At 37.8% G+C, this 24,196-nt stretch overlaps 1 protein-coding gene and 1 non-coding gene across 2 annotated transcripts in view; one reads left to right on the top strand and one right to left on the bottom strand.

Moving 5' to 3' along the window:
• LOC112636755 overlaps positions 1-24,196 on the bottom strand; it is a 252,202-nt gene that overhangs the window by 214,561 nt on the left and 13,445 nt on the right. The gene's annotated exons all lie outside the window — the stretch shown is intronic.
• LOC112636760 lies at positions 13,673-13,779 on the top strand. The gene has a single exon (XR_003122238.1). It is a non-coding gene; the product is annotated as a U6 spliceosomal RNA (small nuclear RNA).

Here is a 24,196-nt window from a genome sequence, read left to right as displayed (position 1 = left end):
TTTCCTCTTTCTTTCTTTTTTTTTCTTTTTCAAGTCTATCAGGATGTCAGTTTTCTACAAATTACTTGCAGCCATAGTTTTAACCCCAAAACAGGGCACTAAATTTCAACTTTTCCAGGATCATCAAATTTGAGCATCAAGCTGCAATATCATTTAAAGATAGTGATCTGCTATACTCCTTGTAGACTAATAGCAAAATGCGCCACCAGAAATACATCTAAAACTTTGACCCATTTTTCTAGCTCTTAATGCATGATAACAATAATGCTATGCAATAATTTTTATGAATGGTCTTTTCCAAGAATTAAATGATGAAACAGAATAAATCTGAATTTATTCTGCAATTTATATCCAGCTCAATCCTTTTTAAAGAAAAGCTATAATCATACACCTTCAGAATGATGATTTGATCAATTGCATTTCAGAATCAGTAAGGAGGATTGATTATGTATCTCCCATCTACTTCAAAGAAAACTTACAAGGAAGACTGTAGACTAATTAAGAGAATGGACTTTGACATGAGTGAGATCTTTAAATGTGGATTTTGCCCATTATGAGCTGACTGATTTAAGGCAAATTACTTTGGTCCATTCATATTCATCATCAGTAAAAATGGAATAAATATATCTACCTCGTAGGTTTATTATAAACTTAAGTAACATACACACATAGTTAAACACTGTCACTAGCACATAAGTGTTCAATAAATGATAAGCTATTACCATTCCTAAAAATACTGGTACCCTTTTCTACCTCCATCCTGGTTTCACTGAATTCTTTCACTTGATGTGGTCAGCCAACAATCTTGGTGTCTAATGATTTAAAAGCACTGAATAGCTAGCATAAGTATAAATTATTTGGACATTTCTAGAATTTCCTTTTTATCTCGAAACCATTGCCCATCCTTTTGTAGAAACAGAATCTAGGTGAGTCAGCAAGAGGTTTTTTAAAAAGACAGAAACGGCAAGGGAGTAGAGGTAGAGCCCCTAATGTTAGACATGTGCCAGAGTTTGTATTGTTCCAGAGCACCCTGAGATAAGGATTTGAGTGCAAATAGCAACTTTAGGAAATGCTGGGTGTAACGGTAAAGAAGAAAGGAAGGAATACAAAAAAAAGGGGTTCCTTACCAGTCCCACTAGTATTGTATGCAACTTGAGTTTAATCTCACTGAGGAAACTCTGAGCCAGGGAACATACCCCTTCGAATTACTGCATCCAAGAGGCAGGGGAGCTGGGGTATTTATATCTCAGGAGTTGTCCTGAGATCATTGTTGAAAGCTGCTCCCAGGGTTTGTTAATTCCCAGGCACTTCTGGCTCACTGATCATGAATCATAGGCAAAGCTGTTTTCTGTGCTTCTGCTGAAAAAGAAATGAGATACTGAGATGAAAATACTGAGAGTTGGAAGTCAGGGAAAAGCCCACTGGATGATGACAGAAAGGAAAAAAGGGGACACTGATGGCATGTGCTTCAGGGCACTGAGGACTAAATGAAACCAGAAGAACAGGACCTAAAACCAAGTTATGGATTGTGAAAGGGTAAATCCCAGGATAAAAACATTACAGGGTAATATCTCAGGGTAAAAAAAAATTACAAAATAGTTTTTTTACAGGGTAAAAATTCCCAGGGTAAATCCCAGGGTAAAAAGAATCTGAGCAAGGGAAGTGAAAGGCTGAAATTTTTGTGAAATGAAAAAGCTGGCAGTCCAGAAGAAAGTCAGAATTTTGACTTGGAGGGTGTAGTACACATCTCACACCAAATACTTTCATTTTGGTGTGCCCTAGCAGGAAGCTCATGGTGCTATTGGTCCTTCTCCCATGGCACATGGGCAGCTCTGGGCCTATGGGCTCACCTTTTAATCTGACTGGCTATTGTTGGACATGCAGTACTTCTCAAAGTACATCCATGCATGTTGCCATCCCAGACACACTTTTCAGACCCACTTTGGGAGGAGGGGTCCAATTTGGAACACCTACTCAGGCCTAATCTTTCCAAGGAAAATTCAGGTATTTCCAGATGCCACAAGTCCTTTGTACACAGAACTTTGCTCATGAGCGTGACATTTTCTGCACTCTCCTGGCTTTCTGCACAGAATTTGTTGAGTGCCGTCCTCCTCTGCAGCAGAGATCCAGAGAGAAACCTGGGGCTATGGGCTGAGGCCCAGAGTCTAGGCTGAAGTAGACTGAAAATTGTGAGAGAACTTGTACCACCTGATCTCTCAGTTCCTGACTCCTTCAGCAAACAATTATTAAGCACCTACTTTTTTCTCATTTATATCTCTAGCAGAGTTATAGGGGCAAGCAGGCCAGGATCCCCAAACCCCTCTAATACACTCTGCCAGTTAGTCCATCTGTGCTAAGGAGGCTAAAGTTGTACACTAGATTGTCATGATTAGATTGTCTCTTATTTTCTGACGACTGAATGCCAAAATCGGCGTCCATCCTACCCTTGCCCTTCTTCTGACCAGCTCATCCCAGGGGGCACCTCAGTGAAGTCCATCTTTGAGGCTAGAGACAACATGTGCCCCTGGCAGCAGACATCAGTGGGATCCTTGTCAAACACAATGGTAGTCATTGTCATTAGAGGGGCTTGCAGAACATGTTCAAAGAGCAATATTTTTTCTTGTTAGGCTTCTTGCAGTTGCAATTATATTTAGGGAATTTTAAGAATTTAGGACGTTTTCAGACAAAAATTACAGTATTTGGTTTATACAGAACAACTTTTCACTAGGAGTCACGCCATTCATTTTATTGATTTTTTTCATTTTTTATAAGTCCCTGTGGATTTAATGTGTTAGAATAAAGATATCTCTGCAGAAGGCAATTCTCATTTTTTAAAAAATGACTGTTGATCAATGTGGAGTTATCCTTACAGATTAATGTAAAAAAGAAACATGTTTAAAACACTATTTGAAATTAACTTGGGGACACTTTGAAAGGAAAAAACAATTAAATAATGTGATTCTAGATCCTTTCATAAAATATACAAACTTTCCATTTTGTATAGTGACATTTTTTTCAGATACCTAGAGATATGAAGGAACATCCTTAGAAACATAACTGAGTCTTTATTTCTTTGGGAGTATCACTACCCTTGAAACAGGATGATAAAGCTGAGAATAGCACCATAAACTCAACTATAAATAACCCACACTAACAAAGGAAAATGCTGGTTGAACGACTTTTTACACATACCAAAAAGCAATAATTTACAGATATTTCCCAGTGAAAACATGGAAGCAAAGTAAGAAAGAAAAGAGAAATAAATTAGGATGCTAAATGTTGCCTTCACTGTGTCAGGGAAACTAATGATCATTTAAGAGGGAAAATTATAATCCCTTCTCAGGGCCCTATTTGATGTGAACTGCTGTCTAGGCTTACTCTTGTTAGTTCTTTACGGGAAAGTCAAAGTGGGTAGAATACAGCAAGCTTTTTTTTTTTTTTTTTTTAAATACCTTTAGGGAGGCTTTTACTTTTCACTTTACCACAGACTCCTCATGCCCTAATATTCATAACTCTACCCTGATTTACACCTTTATTTTTTCAGCCTGGTCTTTGCAGGCATGTGATTTAGGGATTCCTGTCCTATGTTCCCCCACCCCACCAAATTTCTCTATTTGATATCCCAGAATTATGTTCACTCCATAATTCCAATCTCAAATAGCCTCCGTCATTTCCCCTTTCCCTGTCTAAAGTTCATTTCTCCATAAAATCCATTCATGTGATGACCACTTCATGAGGGAGTGTCTGAGCTTATCACATTTGTTATTTATAAGCAGTGGTATGCTGGTAAACGTTTAATAACTGGCTCTCCCTGGAAGGAAGAGGATCCCAGATTTGTGGTGTTTGTCCATTTCTGTGGTGTAAACTCTCTTACCATGGCCAGTTGAAAAGGTGCTCACAATCTGCTGGTAAGAGCTGGTGAAAGCTGGCTCCAGCACACAATTGTTTTTTTAGGAACAAATGGCCCATAGCTTTGTAAGATTGTATCAAGGTATTGTACTTTTAAAAGAGGTGTGGAAGCAGCACCGAGCAAAAGTAAAAAGAACCAGGTTCTAGCCCTCATTCTGTCATTCCATAACTAGTTGATTCTAAGTCCACTGAACCTTTCTGGATCTCAGTTTTCTCATCTATACAATAACAGGAGCACATGAAATAACGTTCTAATGCTAATAGGCCTATAATTCTATGTCATCCTTCATACAATCATGCATTCCCACCTCAACTACAATCTCCTTGAGAGTGGGTTATGCCATAACATAGTATATCCTCAACACACCAGGCACAGGCCCTTGTACTTAACAGGTGCCTCCTATATAGCTGTTTTGCTGAATAAATGATTCACCTGGGTAACACTGGCAGTAGCCTGGGCATATGATGGGTTAGTGGTATAGAATAGGGTATGAGATTGCATTAGAACAAGGAGAAACAATCAAGAGATTAATTTGAAGAATAGTTTTCTCTATGAATAAAGAAAATTTCCAGGTTGGTAATAGGTAAACTGAACGGTGCCATTTGTATACCATTTCTGCTCCTTCTCTCCCCTGGAGGCGCCAAGACGTCCTCCATTTGACCTCGTCCCCTAGTGGAAACTTCCCTTCCTCACCACCATTTTTTTACATTAGAATTCACGCTAGACTACGTTTTTAGCATTTCTTTGCCATTTGCATTTCTTCCTGTCATATATCACTGTCAGATTTATCTCAGAGTAAACAATACCTTTTTTACCAATACCTTTCTTTTCCTTTTTCTTATAACGCTATTTGCGAGCATAAAAAACCTGAATTTGGGCTGATTGGGGCAATATTAATAATACAGCAAAGCCAAGAAGACTTCATGTATTGAAGTAAAATTGGACATTCAACAGAATAATAAATAAAATTCTTTCTACTTCAGCTTTTTCTAGGCTCATAAGGCCTAGATATCATATGGCAGTGAGGTAAGAAGAGAGCTCTGTGCAGAACTGCTAAGATTCTTGTAAAACCATTTTTATCAGCATCAATGAACCCTAACCAATAAGAGAAAGAAAGAAAGAAAGAAAGAAAGAAAGAAAGAAAGAAAGAAAGAAAGAAAGAAAGAAAGAACGAACCTCCAGAGTTGGAAGAACTGGAGAAGAATCCTGCTGAGTTATTGGCAGTATGGCTTCCCCAAGGGAGAAAACCTACTTCTTTGCTTTAAGCCAAGTGAGAGGAACTTCAAGAGGAGGAGACACTTGAAGAGTTTGATAAATACCTCCCAGAGTTTAAAAAAAATGTTAGTGCAGGTATAAGACAGTGTAGCTAGACTGGCCTGAAGGAGCAAGGCAGAGAACAAGGCAGGAATCAAACTTTCTGCAGACCAACTGTGTGCCACACAGGAGGGATCAAACCTGGAGTTCTTGAAAGGACTGCCTGGAAAGACAAAGCAAATGGCCAGGAATCAAAGACTGTGTCAAAAGTAACAAACTGCATGAGGTGTCACCTATCTTACAGGAATTATAGTTGCAGTTGAGGCTCCCGGGGCAAAATCACTCCAAAAACACCCCTGTGATAAAGTCAGCTTTGAGCGTCTATGACGGCAAATCCAAATCACATCAGTAAGGTATTTGCTGTCCCCTTAACTCTTCTCCCTCATCCCCCTCCAGTGCTGAAGGCACTAGAAGCCATAGTTAGTGATGGAAGAGGAGATGCCACGTCTCACACACACCCACACACTTTACATTCATATACATACACTCTCATACACACGCATTTATACACACATTCACACGTATTCACACACATGCGCGCACACACACACCACACACACACACACACCAGGCCACCAATTCTTGGTCAGGCCCTGGCTGGGAAATGGGAGAAAATTTAAAGAGGACAATGGGTTTCTATTATTATACTGAACTGAACTGCTTAAAGCTTTAAAGTAACTGGAAGATTATTAATTGCCAGAAAATAGAGAGTAATTTTTAAAACTCTGAGATCTGCTCAAAATTTCATCCAAGAATCAGGAAAAAAGCTATTCAACCCAATGTGTTAAAGAGACAATGAGAAAAAAAAAAAAAAGTTGCTTCAGGTTTTGTTTGTTTTTTTTTTTTCTAATGAGCTTTTTTTTAACTATAATGGTCGCAGACTTAATAGAAAAAGATTGGCCTCCAACCCTTCAAGTCCTTGAACGTTTTCAAAACCACTTTAAAACACCAAAAGGCATTGATTCATCTGCCCCAGTCAAACTGCAAGCACCCACATGTGAGAAAAGCAAAAACTATTTCTTCTTCGATTGTGTTGTTCCTCTCTTTTGCCTTATTTATAGTATTAAAACTGTGTGTTTTCTATTGTTTTTCATTGAAAATGCACTATACTTTTACTCCCCTATTGATTTTTAAGTCAGATAGACCTAGGATCTGAAACACTACTTATAACATTCTTCATAAAGGAAAATGTCTGCAACATTCCAAAATTAATGGTTAGAACTCAACCCATTTGGAGAATAAGCTTCCCTGTAATATGTGCATACTCCAGTGATGACTGTATATGTAAGAGTAAAATAAAACCTTTATTCAACATGATCATCTCTGTATAGAACTTGTTATACCAATTTCAAATCTCTCAAAGGATATAGATGTTTTCCCCAGTAGGTCTGGTCTCAGGGATAAGAGAAATTCATTATTCCGCCTGTATTAATTTATCATGGTGTGTACAGCCAAGGATCCAGCACAGAAATGGCACAAGCAAAGACTTCCCGGCTGACTGTCTCTTGGGGGTCCAAGACACAGTAAGTTGTCAGGGTTGATAAAGATATGTTCTAAGAAATGTGAACCTGCCCATTATTTTTCTGGGAATAGCAGCCAAAACCAATAACAAAAAAAAAAAAATGACCCAACACCGCCAGGCTTGCGGGCATTCTTTACTACATTTCATGCCAATTATTCCTTCTCACATGAAAAGCAGGCATTAATTTCCAACCCCTGACCTATATTTCACATATCAGAGTTTCAGACCAAAAGAAACACTAGCTATCATAAAAATGCTACGACAGCCTGCCACATGAGGAGGAATCCCTTTAGGCCTCCAGCCAACAAGTTTGGTTTGAGTCTGCCACACTTTTACAGGGTGGAAAGGTGAGGTAAGGGAGAAAGAGAATAATTGTCCTCCCTTCCTTGAGAGGTCTTATCACAATATCTACTACTTTCAGAGAGGTAGTGAAAAAATGATGGAAATCATAACTAATACCTGCTTGTCTCCATGGCATCTAGAGTCCCAGTAGGCCTCGTCCTTAGCTGCTTCTCCTGTTTCAAGCACAAACTAATCATTACAGTAAAACCTCCAGAAAAGATCTCCTGCATGCCTGAAATATTCCGAAGACATGGGATTGGAACTAGAAAGCACTTCAGACAGAAACATATGCTGGAGCATAGTTTTTGTGAATGGGAAGTCATGGGCAATGGTTCTTCTAGTGGCTGAACAGGGATTTGAGTATAATGGTTCATTTTTACTAAATGGTTCCCTGGGGGGTCCAAAAAAAAAATAGAGCAATATCCAAAAGTGCCCAAAATCTTTCCAGGGGCAGCTTTTTCAGGGGGAAGAATCTAACTCCGTGAAGACTCACAATGTGTTATACTGAAAAATGGAATGAAAATACATTTCCAACCTTCTCAAGCAGACTCCAACACTGGAGAAAAAAACAGAACACAAAACGTTCTCAGGTTATAGCCAAGTTCTAGATGGATCTCAAGACCCAGCAGAGAGATTAATTTAATTTTCTAAGATAGCAGAGTAAGTCAAGAAATAGGGGATTTAAATGAAATTATTTTTGCCTGACTACCATATCAAATCCTTAAATAATAAGGCAGCATCTAACTCCATTATTTCAAACTTCAAATATTGTTTCTAGCATAAGAGAAGCATGCAGAAACAGGATGGGAGGCATACTGCATTGTTATTCAAAGTAAACCCTCAGCATCTTTTGTACTTCATTCATTCACATATATGTATTCACATACATGTATTAACTATTCCATTCAAAGTTCTATGCAAGATGCTGGGGCTGAAATTGGGAACAAGATAGATAAGACTGCTGTCTTCACACAGAAGCAGAGAAGAGAGAAAAATTGCATTTTGAACGACAGACAAGCTCTGGCTATGCCAAAGCTCCAGCTAAGCTGATATATTTGGTCAAGGTGTCCAGCCTTTGTAGAAAGAATTTCAATTTGCGTTCTGGCTCTGTCACTAACCTAATGTGTGACCTCAAACAAGTCATGAATACATTCTGGCTCCCAATTTGGAGACAATGGCACCTGTTTTAGGGAGCTGAGACTCAAAGAAGGCAATGAAGTTTTATAAACTGTTGTATAAATAAAGTGTCTTATTACAAATATTAGAAAACACTTATAGCGGCCAAGCATGGTGGCTCACGCCTGTATATCCCAGAACTTTGGGAGGCCGAGGCGGGTGAATCACCTGGAGGTCAAGAGTTTGAGACCAGCCTGGCCAACATGGTGAAACGCCGTCTCTACTAAAAATACAAAAATTAGCTGCACATGGAGGCAGATGCCTGTAATCCCAGTTACTTAGGAGGCTGAGGCAGGAGAATCGCTTGACCCTGGGAGGCGGAGGTTGCAGCAAGCCGAGATCCCACCATTGTACTCCAGCCTGGGTGACAAGAGCAAGAGTTTGTCTCAAAAAAAAAAAAAAAAAAAAAAAAAAAAAAAAAAAAAAAAAAAAAAACACTTATAGCAAAAAAAAACTTAAGAGTTAGCATTCTATTTGTTGCCTAATTCAAATCTAACAAAGATATCTGCCATCAGAGCCAAAAGAGTAGGTTGTGATTGTAACTAATCATTTACACAATACATTGTGAAGAACACACAATACTCAGATCTGTACGAAGTCACAAGCTAAAACATAATAACGTTTTACAGTTTTATTTAAATTGTTCACAAACTACGTAAAAAAAAAAGAAAATGCACATTTTCCATTCAATACTCTTCAGAATTAAAGAAAAATAAGAGATACAGAAAAATAGGCTTTTTAAAATAGGCAAATAAAATTTTCTTTAATGAAAGGATAGGTTTATTTCAGTTAGTAGTGAATGACTCCAGGGAAAGAAGTTAAGGGAATAGTCCATGAGGTTTTGGTGTGTGTGCGGTTTTTTTTTTTCTTCCTTTCAACCCTACCTCTCTACCAAAGGAAAGGAGCCAAGAAGAATGGTGAACTGAAGGTTTCTTTTTATTCTCCCATAATTCAGGTGCATATTTTTTCCAGCTGAAAAGGGGGTAAGTACTTCTTCAGCTATGACTCAGAAAGATCAGTTTCCATTTCAGAAAGAATGGTTAAAAACAAATACACACATAGTGGACTTGCAATTGTAGTCACACAGAGAGATTTTTTTCTACATCTAAAACAAATGAATCTAAATATTTTAAGTGGCTTTACCAGTTGGTAGAAAACATGCAAAATATAATTCACAGGTGTGTCTACTGGGTTCCTTTTATGGCAATGAGCATGTAGGGGTTCCCATTATCAGAAAATGAGGACAACAGGTTTAAATCCAAACCCACTGCGAAATCAAAAACTGCCATAGTAGGAGCAGTCAATCAAAAAGATTTTCATTGAATGCTTTAGCACTGGAGGCATTGAGAGTGCAGTGCAGCTCATCAAGACAGACTCCCTATCAGCAGATCCTGGCACACATATATGGGAAAGCTGTGACACTCTGGCAAACAGACAGCTTAACTCCCTCACCTTTGGTGTAGTGGGGTACACCCCAATACCTATAGCAAACTTCCCAGAGGGCAGAATATTAGCTTGGCATGAGATGGCTTATCACCTACTTATTCTACGCATGGTGGGGTAGTTACAATCCGTAAACCTTCTAATGTACTTTCATTCCAGGAATGCATAGACAAGGTAGAGAGGACAAGTCTATTAAAAGCTTAAATACTTAACAACTTAGTGGGGTAAAGATTTAATACAAGCGTCTTGCCAGCAGAAGTTAAAGATGGACAGAAAGAGCCACAAAGAAACAACAGGAATCCCCGCTCCCCCCACCACCACCCCCCCCACACACACACATCAGAATTTTGCCTATTATAGAACGCAATTCTACAAATCCCACAAAAGCTGCAAGGGAGTAAGTTTTCAGTAAATGTCAAAAATTAAAAGCAGTGCTATAAAGGTATTGTTAAAAAAAAAAAAAAAAAAAGAAAGAAACTACACAAGGGAAAGAAAGACACTAGGTAGGAAGTTGGGTGATGACTGACTCACAAAAATGTCTTATAGAAACATCGCATGAAAAAAAACTACATCTTAACCAAAACCATCTGATGGCTGAACTCTAGGTGCCTTGTAAACAGGATCTTTGCCTTTATTTTTCTCTCAGCAGCTGACTGCAATTTTGGTGGTTTAAATAAAATCTGGAATTTTTTTCTAAAGATGAAACCTACATGTTTGATATTTAAATTTCTGTAATTTTTCTTTAGCCATATGAGGTTCTGTGATATGAACACAAGTTATACTAAACACACACACACACACACACAAAAAAAAAAAAAAAAAACATTGATATATATATTCATATGTCCAGATCTTGGGACAGGGAACATACTTTCTGACGATATAGAGCATAATCTTTCTTAGGGAAAATTTATTGTTTTGATACCTTAATCTTTTCAGTTGGTGTCTCAGCTAGACAACAAAGAAAGTTAAGCCTGATTTAGCTATATTAGATTTTAAATCTGCTGCATTCACCAAAGTTCACCCTGAGCCCAGCAAACTGTTTAATACATTATAGACACCAAGCAAATGTCTGTTAAATGAATTAATATAGTAAGACCAATCAGCAACCTATCATTAAAACTGAAGTTTTACCTTAATTACATAAACTAAAATAATTTCCATTGTAATATTGCTAGTTATGAGCTAATAAAGATCTACTCAGATTTTAAAAATGTGTTTGGATTTCACACTCTTCTACCCAGTAGCAGCCAAGTCTCTGTCAATAATCATATAGTGACATTTCAGGTCCTCATGTCTTAGGCTAACAAATAAAACCAGGGGGCTAAGAAGCAAATTTATGGAGTATTATTTGAAGAATACTTAAATGATTGCCTAAAAGTATTTTTCCTTCACCAATTTACCACTGGTATGATCTGAAGTTGCTACCATCAATCATGTATTGGATGCAAAACATTCAAAGGTTCTGGTAAAAGGCAAATATGCTACAGGTACCATCTGAATTTCCTTAGACCTTAAAAGTGTGGGTTAAAATGAAGTTTTATTTAATGGAATAATTTAAATGTTTCTAGTCTGTATAACCATTTGTGTTTGACAGGCCTTCAGGCCTTCAGCCTTCCCCACCCCACTACTCGCCCTGATCCCTTCAAAAACTTTTTTCCAATATTTCTGAGTCTGAGACAGGCTGCTAAATAATCCCATTCCTGCTGGCTCCTGTGATGACCTCAGCTTGGCTTAGCCATCATTCCTGCAAGTACCCCAGTTCCTCCTAGGGCTCTCCAGAAATCAAATCTATGCAAGAACTCTGGCACAAGAAAGAAATCTTACTTCCATTTTGCTTTGGAGAGATTTTCAAGCATGATCACTTAGGTCTCAGAACTTACTTTACAGAGTTCTCTATCTCTCTCTCTTCTCACCCCTAACCTCCCTTAAAATTTTAGAATTCCTCTGCTCTCCACAAAACTCAGATATGTTCCATTAGGGCAGGGAGACAGCTCTAGGTGCCTGAAACCATGGCACATGCTGGCTCAGGCAAGGCCCTCTGCTGAGAGCTTATCCAACCTGGCTTCTTCTTCTCCCAGGACATTCCTCAGTATTTGTGCAAACATGCTTCTGGCAAGCACAAGATAAAAATGTGCCAAGTATGCCTGAATTTCAGTCTCAGTTGAGACCGCTTCCACATATGGAAAGATGAAAAGATAAGTATTAGCACAGTATCATCTACAAACATCTTCATGAAAATCAGATTCTGAGATCAGTTGATCCTGCAACAGACAGCAGATCTCTGAATGATAGCACAAATGTAATTTGATGAAAGGGACAAAGGGGAAAGAGACATAAAGGCTAAGAAATTCAGAATCTGGAGGTTGTTCCCAGGGTGATGAGCCCAGGAGCCAGGTCCCTTAAGGGTGAATGGCCAAGGGCACCTGAGGATATTGGGTACATGGGCAGGGGACACTTGGGTACAAGGAGATGAAATGGGAATGAAAAGACACCAGAGATAAACTCAGCTAGGTCTCAGTGTTTCTGAAACTGTCTTGGAAACAAATAATTATCTTTTCCAGTGAAATTCCAGTGAGTTTCTGAAACTCAGTCTTGGAAATAAATAATTATCTTTTCCGGTGAAATTCCATACAAAAGTTTGATTTCACAAATTTGTCATTGATCTTCCCTGTAACTGGCTCTGTTCCGTCGTTAGCCAGTCATAACATCAGTCTATGTGACACCAAACATCCAGCCAATTCAGTCACAATCAAAACTCCAGTTAACCAGCCAGCTGTTGTCTGTACATAATGCCAAGCAATCAACTGGACTAACTTCAAGCCCGGGTTGATGGGAAAGACCAGATGTTTCAGCATTATGTAAATGCTAAGTGCCAATTGAAAACAGGAGTGTTCACTGTCATTTTGCATACAATCTTAGAATGAGCACTTGCACTTTTCTCATAAGGAGGACGTTAGCCCAACCAAGATCTCAGAGATATGCATACACAAACACAGGTACACACACACGCTGAAAATGCTTGGGTGCGTGTGGGTATGTAAGAACATGTCAGAGGTGCAGGCGTAGTAAGTTAATTCATACAATCTCAACTTCATAAAATGTACTCAATGTGCCTATCCCTGCCAGTCTGTGCTCTTCCCTGCCTTGCCCTGCTCTGCTCTTCATCTCAGGGAACGACGCTTCCAGGCTCTTTTGCCCTCTGGCTTCAGCATATGGGAGGCACAGCTAGAAGATGAAGGCCACAAGGAAGGGCATGGCAAGCGAATTTTCTCCCTTCTCTCTCTGTCTCCTTTGATGTCTCCAGAAGCTGCACCTCCTTCCAGGTTATCCTTTCTTCCACAGTTCTGGTTCCCATACAAAAGCCCTATCTCTGGCCCCTAAACTCCCTCTCCATCATCTGCAAAATCTATTTCCTGGACTAAATTTCATCTACTGAAAGACCTAGAGTGACTTATTTTTCTGGCTGGACCCTGACTGATACACCGGATAATCTGGCAAAGTAAAGTACCTCTCATCCTGGGGGTTCAAGGGCAGCCTGAGGCCTATTAAAGAGCAGCTGAAGTGCTGAGCCAATGAACGTGACCAGAGCTCTCCTCCTCTTCCTTGCTTCTCCCTATCAAGTCTTCTAACTAGTAGGAAAATAAATAAATAAAAATGATTTAGGCCGGGCACAGTGGCTCACACCTGTAATCCCAGCACTTTGGGAGGTAGAGGCAGGTGGATCACGAGATCAAAAGATGGAGAACATCCAGGCCAACACGGTGAAACCCTGTCTCTACTAAAAATACAAAAAAATTAGCTGGGCGCGGTAGTGCGCGCCTGTAGTCCCAGTTACTCAGAAGGCTGAGGCAGGAGAATTGCTTGAACCTGGGAGGTGGAGGTTGCAGTGAGCCAAGATCGTGGCACTGCACTCCAGCCTGGCAACAGAGCGAGACTCCATCTGAAAAAAAAAAAAAAAATGAGTGCTTGCTTTGACAACACATATTCTAAAATTGGAACAATACAGAGAAGATCAGCATGCCCACGTGCAAGAATGACATGCAAATTTGTGAATGCTCTATATATCTTTTTATTATCCATGTATCTTATCAAATCATGTTGTATACCTTAAATATACACAATAGAATTTATTTCTTAAGTGATTTATCAAACACAACTCCTGCTGTTTCCACCAGTGATTCCTATGAGACAGAACCCCCAAATCAAATGTTCGGAACCCTTTCAAAAATCAGCAAGCAATCCTGTCTTCCAGCCTCCACTCTATATGTCTGCCAATGGACTTACTATAAAATGATCCTATCATTTCTTCTTTTGTGGGCTAGGAGGCAGCAATTTCTTCAGATGGCCCTCTAAACAGTAACTCAGAGTTGATAGCTTTTCAATTTTAAGTCAAACGTCATTTCAACAGTCTTACTTATAAGTTTAACACATTGTTATATCTTTTGAAAACAAGCTTATATCAATTTTGTCAAAAGTTTCATCAGACCACTTTAACAAATTACATTCACACATTCCCTTAGCATTCACACTGATGAGGACAAAAGAAAACAGGAACATCAAGGTAAAGTAGATTTCACTGAATACGGGAGAAATTATTAACATGAAAGAAAGCAAATGGAATGAATTCCTTACACACAGGTTTGGTGAGTACTTAGGTGCAGGCTCTGTGCTGTTTACTTACAATACACGAGTTCAAAAGTGATAGTTCCTGCTTAAGAAAGGAGCTCACACCTGTGAACTGAGAATTACACTTTACAAAAGCATCATTTGTCAGCAACTGATCTGTCTTGTAGAATAGTATGAAATACAGCTAAAAATAAAGGGGACAAAATCATATTCACCTCTAATTCTGGCATATAGTCAACTATCATTAACATATTGGTGTATATTATTTCAGACTCTTCTCTATGCATGCATGGAATGCATTATATGAACATTTGTATACATCTTTACATAAATTGGAGCATGTTATTCCAATTGTTTTATATTAGCAATATTTTATGAACTTTTTTCCACATTAACATACATTCTACCTAATCTTTTTTATATCTTATTGTATGGAATGTGTATATTTGTCTTATTGCTAGAAATCTAGATACTGTCCAATGTATTTGGATTATAAATAATATTGAAATGTTATTTGTACAAGTGCAAAACTATATGTGCAAGGTTAGATTGCACCAAGTGCAGAACTATATGTGCAAGTTACTATATGTGTGAAACTATATGTACATAGTTTTACACTTGTACAAATATTTTATACAAGTTGCTTATAAATAGTTAGAACCCTAGATCTCCTCCCCATTCCTGTTGCTGTGAAATTGACCCATCACCTCTCAGAAAGGAAACTGGGAATTTATTCTCTGACAGATAAAGTCCTTGGACTGGGAATTCACTGGGCATAGTAGAATGTGTGGTACCAGACCTCACACAGGAGGCTTAAGTAACAGCAATCATACTAGAGATGGAATAATGAGGCCCCTAACTTCTTCCCCCACAAAGCTTCCAGAATACTGGCAGCCAGACCTTTACCCTCCTGGAAAGAGCATAGAGGAATATTCACTGCAGAACTTGACCAACCCAAGAAAAAAGACTTAACATATACTGGCATCAGCATTTCACCAAAAAAAGCCCACTCAAATCACCCTACAATTGAGCTCACAAGCCCCCCAAATAAGACACCAATGTTAGTCAAGAACCAGGAACCAAGGATTACCAGATAGCTGAAGAAATATTGTAACATGGGAGATGTGACCAAAAAGAGAGTAGAGGAGAGAGATTTTTAAAAGGGAAACAAAAAGTTTCTGCGGAGAGAGTTATATCAAAATACCCTCAGAGAATACCCTCAGAGAAAACAAGAGAAAAACAAAAACAGGATATTACCAAATAGGACTATTCTGAAAGGAAAACAGAGTTCTTGAAACTTAAATGTGATTACATAATCAGAATTTCATATATTAAGTTAATTCAATGTGGAAAAAGCAGTCTTTTCTATAAATGGTGCTGAGATAACTGGATATCCTCATGTAAAATAATAAAGTTTGATCCCTATTTCACACCATACACAAAAATTAACTAAAAATGGATCAGACACTGAAATGTAAGAGCAAAAACTATAAAACCCTCAGAAGAAAACATAACAGCAAATCTTTATAACCTTAGATAACGGTTTCTTTTTAAAAAAAATTGATATATCATACTTGCACATCTTTTGAGGATACAGATGGCATTTTGATAGATGCATACAATGTGTAATGATCAAATCAGGGTAATTGGGACATCCATTACCTCAAATATTTATCTCTTGTGTTTGGAACATTTTAATTCTTCTCTTCTAGCTATTTTTTGAAATATACAATAAATTATTGATAGCTATAATTTCCCTACTACTCTACTGATTTTTAGAACTCATTCCTTCCAGCCAACTGTATTTTTGCAGCCATTAACAAACTTCCCTTCATCCTCTTCCTCTTCTTTTCCCAGATCCTGATAACCACCATTCTACTCTCTATCACCATGAGCTCCACTTTTGTAAATCCCAACCTTTGTGTTAGTGTGCCCTGGACATGGGACATGGGACATGGTGTCAAAAGAGATTATTTTTGAGCTTTACAATTTAATGGCTGTGCTGCTGAGTTTCAGAGTTGCTTGAGGCCTGTAGCCCCTCTCTTTTGGCTGATTTCTCCCTTTTGGAACAGGAATGATAACCCAATGCCTGTACCCCCATTGTATCTTGGAAGTAAATAACTTGTTTTGATTTCTCAGGCTCATAAATAGAAGCAAATGAGTCCAGATGAGACTTTGAACCTGGACTTGGAACTTTTGAGTTAATGCTGGAATGAGTTAAGACTCTGGAGAACTATTGGGAAGGTATAATTGTATTTTGCAATTAGAGAAGGACATAAGACTTGGGGGACCAGGAGCAGGACGATATAGTTTGAGTATTTGTGCCCACCTGTATTAGTCCGTTTTCATGCTGCTGATAAAGACATACCTGAGACTAGGAAGAAAAAGAGGTTTAATTGAACCTACAGTTGCACATGGCTAGGGAGACTTCACAATTATGGCGGGAGGTGAAAGGCACATCTTACATAGCAGTGGCAAGAGAAAATGAGAAGAAGCAAAAACTGAAACTCCTGATAAACCCATCAGATCTCATGAGACTTATTAACTATAACAAGAATAGCATCGGAAAGACCGGCACCCATGATTCAATTACCTCCCCTTGGACCCCTCCCACAACATGTTGGGGGGGGCCTGGTGGGTGGTGATTGGATCATGGGAGTGGATCCCCAAGACTTGGTGCTATCCTCACAATAGTGAGTGAGTTCTCGTAAGATGTGTTCGTTTAAAAGTGTGTGACACCTCACCCCACCCCTCTTGCTCCTGCTTTTGCTATGCGATGTGCCTGCTTCCACTTTGCCTTCTACGGTGAGTAAAAGTCCTTGAGGCCTCCCCACAAGCTGAGCAGGTGCCAGCACCACACTTCCTATACAGCCTGCAGAACCATAAGCCAATTAAACTTCTTTCCTTTATAAATTACCCAGTCTTAGGTATTTCTTTATACCAATGCAAGATTGACCTAATACAGCAATAAAACAAATAACATGATTTTAATATGGGCAAAGGGTCTGAAAAGATATTTTTGAAAAGAAGTCATACAAATGGCCAGTAAGTACATGAAAAAAAAATGCTTAGTATCACTAATCATTAGAGAAATGCAAATTAAGACCACAATGAGATATTACCTCATACCTGTTAGAATAGCTTTTATTCAAAAGATGAAAGATAAGTGTTGGCAAGGATGTGCAAAAAGGGAACTCTTACACGTTGCTGGTGAGAATGTAAATTAGCAGAGACATTATAAAGAAAACAGTATGGATGTTCCTCAAAAAAGTAAAACTAGAACTACCATATACTCCAACAACCTCATTTCCTGAGTATATAATCAAAGGAATTGAAATCAACATATTGAAGGGATCTCTGCATTCCCACATTCATTCCAGCATTACTCACAATAGCCAAGATATGAAATCAACCTAAGTATCTCTTAGTGAATGAATAGGTAAAGAAAACGTGGTATGTGTACATGATGAAATACTATTCAGACTTTTTTTAAAAAAAGGAAATGCTATCATTTGGGACAACAGAAATGAACCTGGAGGACCTTATGCTAAGTGAAATAAGTCAGGTACAGACAGACGTGTGGATATGTGGAACCTAAAAAAGTGGAACTCATAGAAGTAGAGAGTAGAATGATGGTTACTACAGATTGGGAGATTGAGAGAAGGAAGGGAATGTGGAGTTGCTGGTCAAAGGGTACAAAGTTTCAGAAAGGCAGGATAAATAAATGTTGAGATCTATTGCACAGCAGGTAACTACAGTCAATAAAAATGTATTGTGTATTTCAAAATAACAGTAAATTTCAACTATCTCACTGTAAAAAACAATAGGTAAGTAAGGTGATGGCTAGGTCAGTTAACTTGATTTAGTCATTTCACATTGAATACATATATAAAAATATTACATCATAGCCCACAAATATATATAATTACAATTTTTCAAGTAAAAATAACATTTAAAAATAAAAATATATTTTTGAATAAATAAATAGAAGTAGATAGTAATGATGATTGTACAACAAACATTGAATTAAACAACTTAAAATGGTGAATTTCATGGTATGTGAATTATAGCTCAATAAAGTTTGTATTTAAAAAATAAAATCACCTACAGGGTTAATAAGAAAAGAGAAGGAGGTCTAGGATTAAATTCTCAGCACATTATTAAATTCTCCATTATCTAGAAATTCAGCAGAGGAAGAGAAGCCAGCAAAAGATACTGAGCATGACCAACCAGTAAAGTAGAAGAAACCACCAGAAGACTGTGGTGTAATTGAGGCTGAAGAAGAAAGTGTGTCAAAAGAGGTATGCAGTGGTCACCGCTGTCAAATGCTGTAGAACAGTTGAGTAAGAGGAGATAATAAATCGACTGCTGAATCTGACAAGTAACGCCAGTAGCAGAAAAATATACTTAATTTGCCTTTATGATCTTTATTAATCTACTTTGTTAATTCAAATTACCAACAAATATTATTGAAAAGCATAGCAAAAAATAATGTTTATAATATTTGTCACCTTTTTAAAATTTGTAATTTGTGGGAATTTCTTAGCCTAAATAGACATTCGTTTCATACCTAAACAAAACAAAGCAAAACCTTAATAGAAGGGCTGCAAGAAAAAATTGAGTACATATTCCAAAAATAAGACAAAAAGTCAAAATATGGAAAACAGGAAAGAAAAAAATAGAACAACAATACAACTCCTATTTGAATAATAGGAGTTCAGAGAAAAATACAAATGGAGAGAAGAAAATCATCAAGGAAAAAATCCATGAAAATTTTATAGAGTTGAAAGACAAAAGTTTCCAGATTGAAAGGATCCAGTCAGTACTAAGCATAATGAAGGAAATTAGGCCTACACCAAATGCCATCACTACGAAATTGTAAAACACTTGGTCGGGGGGAGGGTGAGTAGGAACTAGACAATCCAGTAAGAGTCCAGAGAAGCCAGGCATGGTGACTCACACCTGTAATCCCAGCACTTTGGGAGGCCAAGATGGGAACATTGCTTGAGCCCAGCAGGTTGAGACCAGTTTGGGGCAACAAAGGGAGAGCCCATATCTAAAAAAATTATTAGTAATAATTAAAATAATAAAATGTAAGAGTCCAGAAACAAGTTTAAAGGGAAGGAGTTTCAAACAAAGTTTCAAGAATCACAACGGCAGAGATTTCTCTAATTCCAATCTGAAATCAGAGAACAATAGAAATATGCTTTCAAAATTTTTATGGAAAATTACTTGCAACCTAGAATTCTATATGCAATAAAAATTAAAATCATATGTGAAGGCAGAATATTAGGACCAGTTCAGGATAGGACTACAGCGTCTCAGCCTTTCTGATGGAATTTGAAGTGCAATGACCATCTGAGTCATTTCTGTTTCTACACCCTTGAATCCTTTGGAAATTCTTAACTGTCATCTTTCACTGTCCCATAGCTTTCCACTTTTCCCCCTAGCAAAAGGAAAGTCTGCAGAAATTTGAGAGAAAGAGAAGATACAAGCCGAATCAAAGGAAGATTGATTGCTTTCCTGGTATTCTGTAAATCTTGACATTCTATAAAAGGAATGATAGCATCTTAAGGGCTAAAAAGCTTTCCTTAGTCATTCATTTTTAATATAAACCTGTAATTGGATCATTTGGTTTTAACAGGTTCTTTGATTTAGAGAACCATACTCATTATAATTGGTATTTATAAATTCATGTCAAAGAGAAATGTATTAAGAATTGTGGTTAAATTTGAAATTGGCCAATATAAGAAATTTTTTCTATTAATCCTGAGATATATTTCTTCATAACAGTTTTTAAATAATTTAACGCTAAGATATTGCAACTGGAAATTTTAACCATTTTTAAAAGATAGTTAAAACTGCCACAAAACAGAAAAATCTTCCGAATGTATTATTCCATGGTACAATGGGAAACCATAGCACAGCCTGAAAAGGCAATGAAATTACATATTATTGCCTGGAAAAGTATTTCTAAGTGCATAATAATAAAGAGTGATTTTATTTGAAAACTCAAAACACCTTAAAAGACCAATAAAAAGAAAATGTTAAAATTATAATTCCTTATAGAGATTGAAGCTACACACATATTCCTGTGTGTACATTTATATCATTTCTGAATATTATTATTCTGCTCATAAGAATGCTGTATTTTTTCTAAGGGAGATTATATACTAAATTCTTCATGGAATCTTTGGGAATTTGTGCCCACGCTAAGGCAATACACCAAAACAGAATTCTAGAAGAAGCTGTTTTCAAACAAAAATGAATTGAAAGGCAATAATATGTTTATCTATTAGGAAGTTAAATATATAATCTCGTAATTTGAAGTGAGAAGATTAAAGTTGCCTTTTCATTTACCTATACCACTACCCAAACCATTAAGGCAGTTGGCTTATGAGTTCTACTTTGGCCTTTCTGGTCAATTGTCTGCCAGAAAGCAATGTAATTACCTCTTTGAACTTTAACAACTGCATCAGAAATAATGAGAACAATACTTTCTTTTTTTTTTTTTTTTTTTTTTTTTTTTGAGACGGAGTCTTGCTCTGCCGCCCAGGCTGGAGTACAGTGGCCGGATCTCAGCTCACTGCAAGCTCCGCCTCCCGGGTTCACGCCATTCTCCTGCCTCAGCCTCCCGAGTAGCTGGGACTACAGGCGCCTGCCACCTCGCCCGGCTAGTTTTTTGTATTTTTAGTAGAGACGGGGTTTCACCGTGTTAGCCAGGATGGTCTCGATCTCCTGACCTCGTGATCCGCCCATCTCGGCCTCCCAAAGTGCTGGGATTACAGGCTTGAGCCACCGCGCCCGGCCGAGAACAATACTTTCTAAAATTCTATGACTTTACAGAGTCTTTAGAAGAAAAGACTCTGTATTTCATGATATTGCTTCAACATAGTTGATTCAAAGTTCAAATAGCTTTCTAATTCTGCAGCTTTTTGTGATCATTTTATTTATCATCACCTGGGAATTACTGAAGTATTCATATATGCACTGATCTTATCATTAATTTAATGGCTATTCTCTTTTATCATAAACTCTGGAGTATTCTATTAGTCTTTAGGAATAAGAATTCAGGAAGTAAGAAACTGGCTCCATCTCCATGGACACTTTTGTTGCAAGTTAAAATAGAGTTAAATGGAATAGATTTAGCACTATCACCCCATCACATGCTGTAAGCGACTAGAAAAAATCAGACAACACATAGGAAACAGTGGTTTACAGGCATTTGAAAAGAGGCATTATAAGACTGTGATCCCTGAGAGAAAGAAACCAGATGATGAAATGCTAACCTGTACCATCTTACTTCCTGTAGGCAGTTTCCAGGCAACAGCAGAGTCAGGCAGTGTTTTTAAGCTGAAGAAAGAGAGATTAGAATTCAGGGATATTATGAAAGGTGGAGTTTGTGGGGCACAGCAGCACAGAGGAAGGAGCTGCATGGAAAAGGAACTCTGGAGATCTGCAGTGGGGTCTGGAGGACACTTTGCCTAAGTACTGATCTGTGCATGCATAAGAGGAAACGACTCAAGCTTGGGAAAGAACCACAAGAAAGGTGTAGTCAGAAATATTCCTGGAGCTCACAGCAGGCTAGGAATTGTTCATATTCCTACCAGCCAAGATGAAACAATAACAACCACAACAACATTTTAAAAACCAAAAAACAAATAAAAAGGTATCAAGTAGAAGCCTGAAAATGGTATTGCATTCCAAAGCACTATATAATTAAATTGCCAAAAACTAATGATAAAAAGAAAATCTTAAGATCAGTCATAAAAATAAGATACATTGTGACACACTGCAAACAAAGCAATAAAGAGAAGAATGACAGTAGACTTCCATCATAAACTATGCAAGCCAGATGTATTGAGAGGGGGAAATATTGTCTACCTACATTTCTTTATCAAGAAAAATATATTTCCAATGTGAAGAATGAATGGACATTTCTGGAAGAACAAAATAAAGAGAATTCATCACCAAAAGAATTGCATTCCAACAGTGCTAAAGGAAGTTCTTTAGGCAGAGCTGAAATAACACCAGGTGGAAAATTAAATCTACACAAAGGATTTAAAAAGCCAGAAATGGTAAACATGTAAGAGAATGTGAAAAAACAATTTTCTCATTTTAAAAAATATCATCAAAACATAATCGACTGTTTAAAGCAAAAATGAGAGCAGTGTAGTATGGGATTCACAAAATGTGGAAGTAAAATACATGAGAACAGCAGCCATCAGGATATAGAGATGGAAGCACCCTGTTGTGATGTTCTTATACTATATGTGAAGAGGTATAAGGTAGATTGGGATAAGGTTTTTCTAATAAAAATTATTTGGTTTTTTTTACATCAATATGTGACGTTTTAAAAAAATTAGGTTTGGGGTACATGTGCAGGTTTTTTTCATAGGCAAATTGCAAGTCACAAGGTTTGGTGTACAGATTATTTCATCATCCAGGTAATAAGCATAATGCCTGATAGGTAGTTTTTGGATCTTCACCCTCCTCCCATTCTCCACCCTCAAATAGACCCTGGTGTCTGTTGTTCCCTTATTTGTGTCCATACCCAATGTTTAGCTCCCACTTATAAGTGAGAACATGCAGTATTTGGTTTGCTGTTTGGGTAACGGCCTCCAGCTTCATTCATGTTGCTGCAAAGGTCAGGATCTTGTACTTTTTTATGGCTGCATAGTATTCAATGGTGTGTATGTACCACATTTTCTTTATCTAGTCTACCACTGATGCACATTTAGATTGATTCCACGTCTTTGCTATTGTGAATGGTGCTGTGATGAACATATGCGTGCATGTGTCTTTATGGTAGAATGATTTATGTTCCTTTTAGTATATACCCAATAATGGAATTGCTGCATAAAATCTTAATTCTGTTTTAAGTTCTTTGAGAAATTGCCAAACTGCTTTCTACAATGGCTAAACTAATTTACATTCCCCCCAACAGTGTATATAAGTTTTCCCTTTTCTCCACAATCTCTCCAGCTTGATTGTGATAAATTAAAGTCTTTCGCTCTGCTGAAAGGAAACTGCAGGTGATTTGGCATTTGACTAAAATTATTAGGCCACCATAGGTATGCCTCTGAGAATGTTCTGAGAAGAGATTAGAATTTGAGTCTGTGAACTGAGTGGGGAAGATACCCCCTCAATGTGGGCAGATACCTTCCAATTGGCTGGGGGCCCAGATGGAATAAAAGGGTGGAGAAAGGGCAAAATCTTGCCGTGTCTTCTAGAGCTAGGATACCTTCCTGCTGGTCTTGAATGTTACAACTCCCTTTCTTAGCTTTTGGACTCTGAGAAACACACCAGCAACCCCCAGGCTCCCAGGTTTTTGGCCTTGAACTGAGAGTTATGCTATTGGCTTCCTTGGTTCTGCAGCCTCCACACTTCCCAGTGAGCCATGCTATCAGTTGCCCTGGTTCTCTAGCTTGCAGACGCCTGTCATGGGACTTCTCAGCCTCCATAATCAACTGAGCTAATTCATATATCTCATCAGTTCTGCCTCTCTGGAGAACCATGACTAAATTGATTACTTATCATATGCCAGAAAATGTTCTAAGTAATTTATATATATTAATTCATTTAATTATCATAGTTCCAATTAGATGGGCACTATTATTAAATCCATTCTATAGATATAGTCCTAAGGCACTTGCCCAATGTAGATATGATAAGATGCTTTAGTAGTTCAGAAACAGAAGAAGGAGAAAATCAGGACCAGGAGGAACAATGAGGACTGTATTAGCCTAGAGAAGTTGTCATGGAAGGATACGACTTGAGATAGCTCTTGCAAAGGTACGTGCTAATGACTACCAGGTTTGTCACACCAAATGTCACAATCTAATATTATCAAAGATCTA

This window comes from Theropithecus gelada, chromosome 12 (genome assembly GCF_003255815.1).
Source record: "Theropithecus gelada isolate Dixy chromosome 12, Tgel_1.0, whole genome shotgun sequence".
NCBI classification, from domain to species: Eukaryota; Metazoa; Chordata; class Mammalia; order Primates; family Cercopithecidae; genus Theropithecus; species Theropithecus gelada.
The sequence above is the reverse complement of the archived record's forward strand: the minus strand, read 5'-3'. Positions and strand labels throughout refer to the sequence as shown.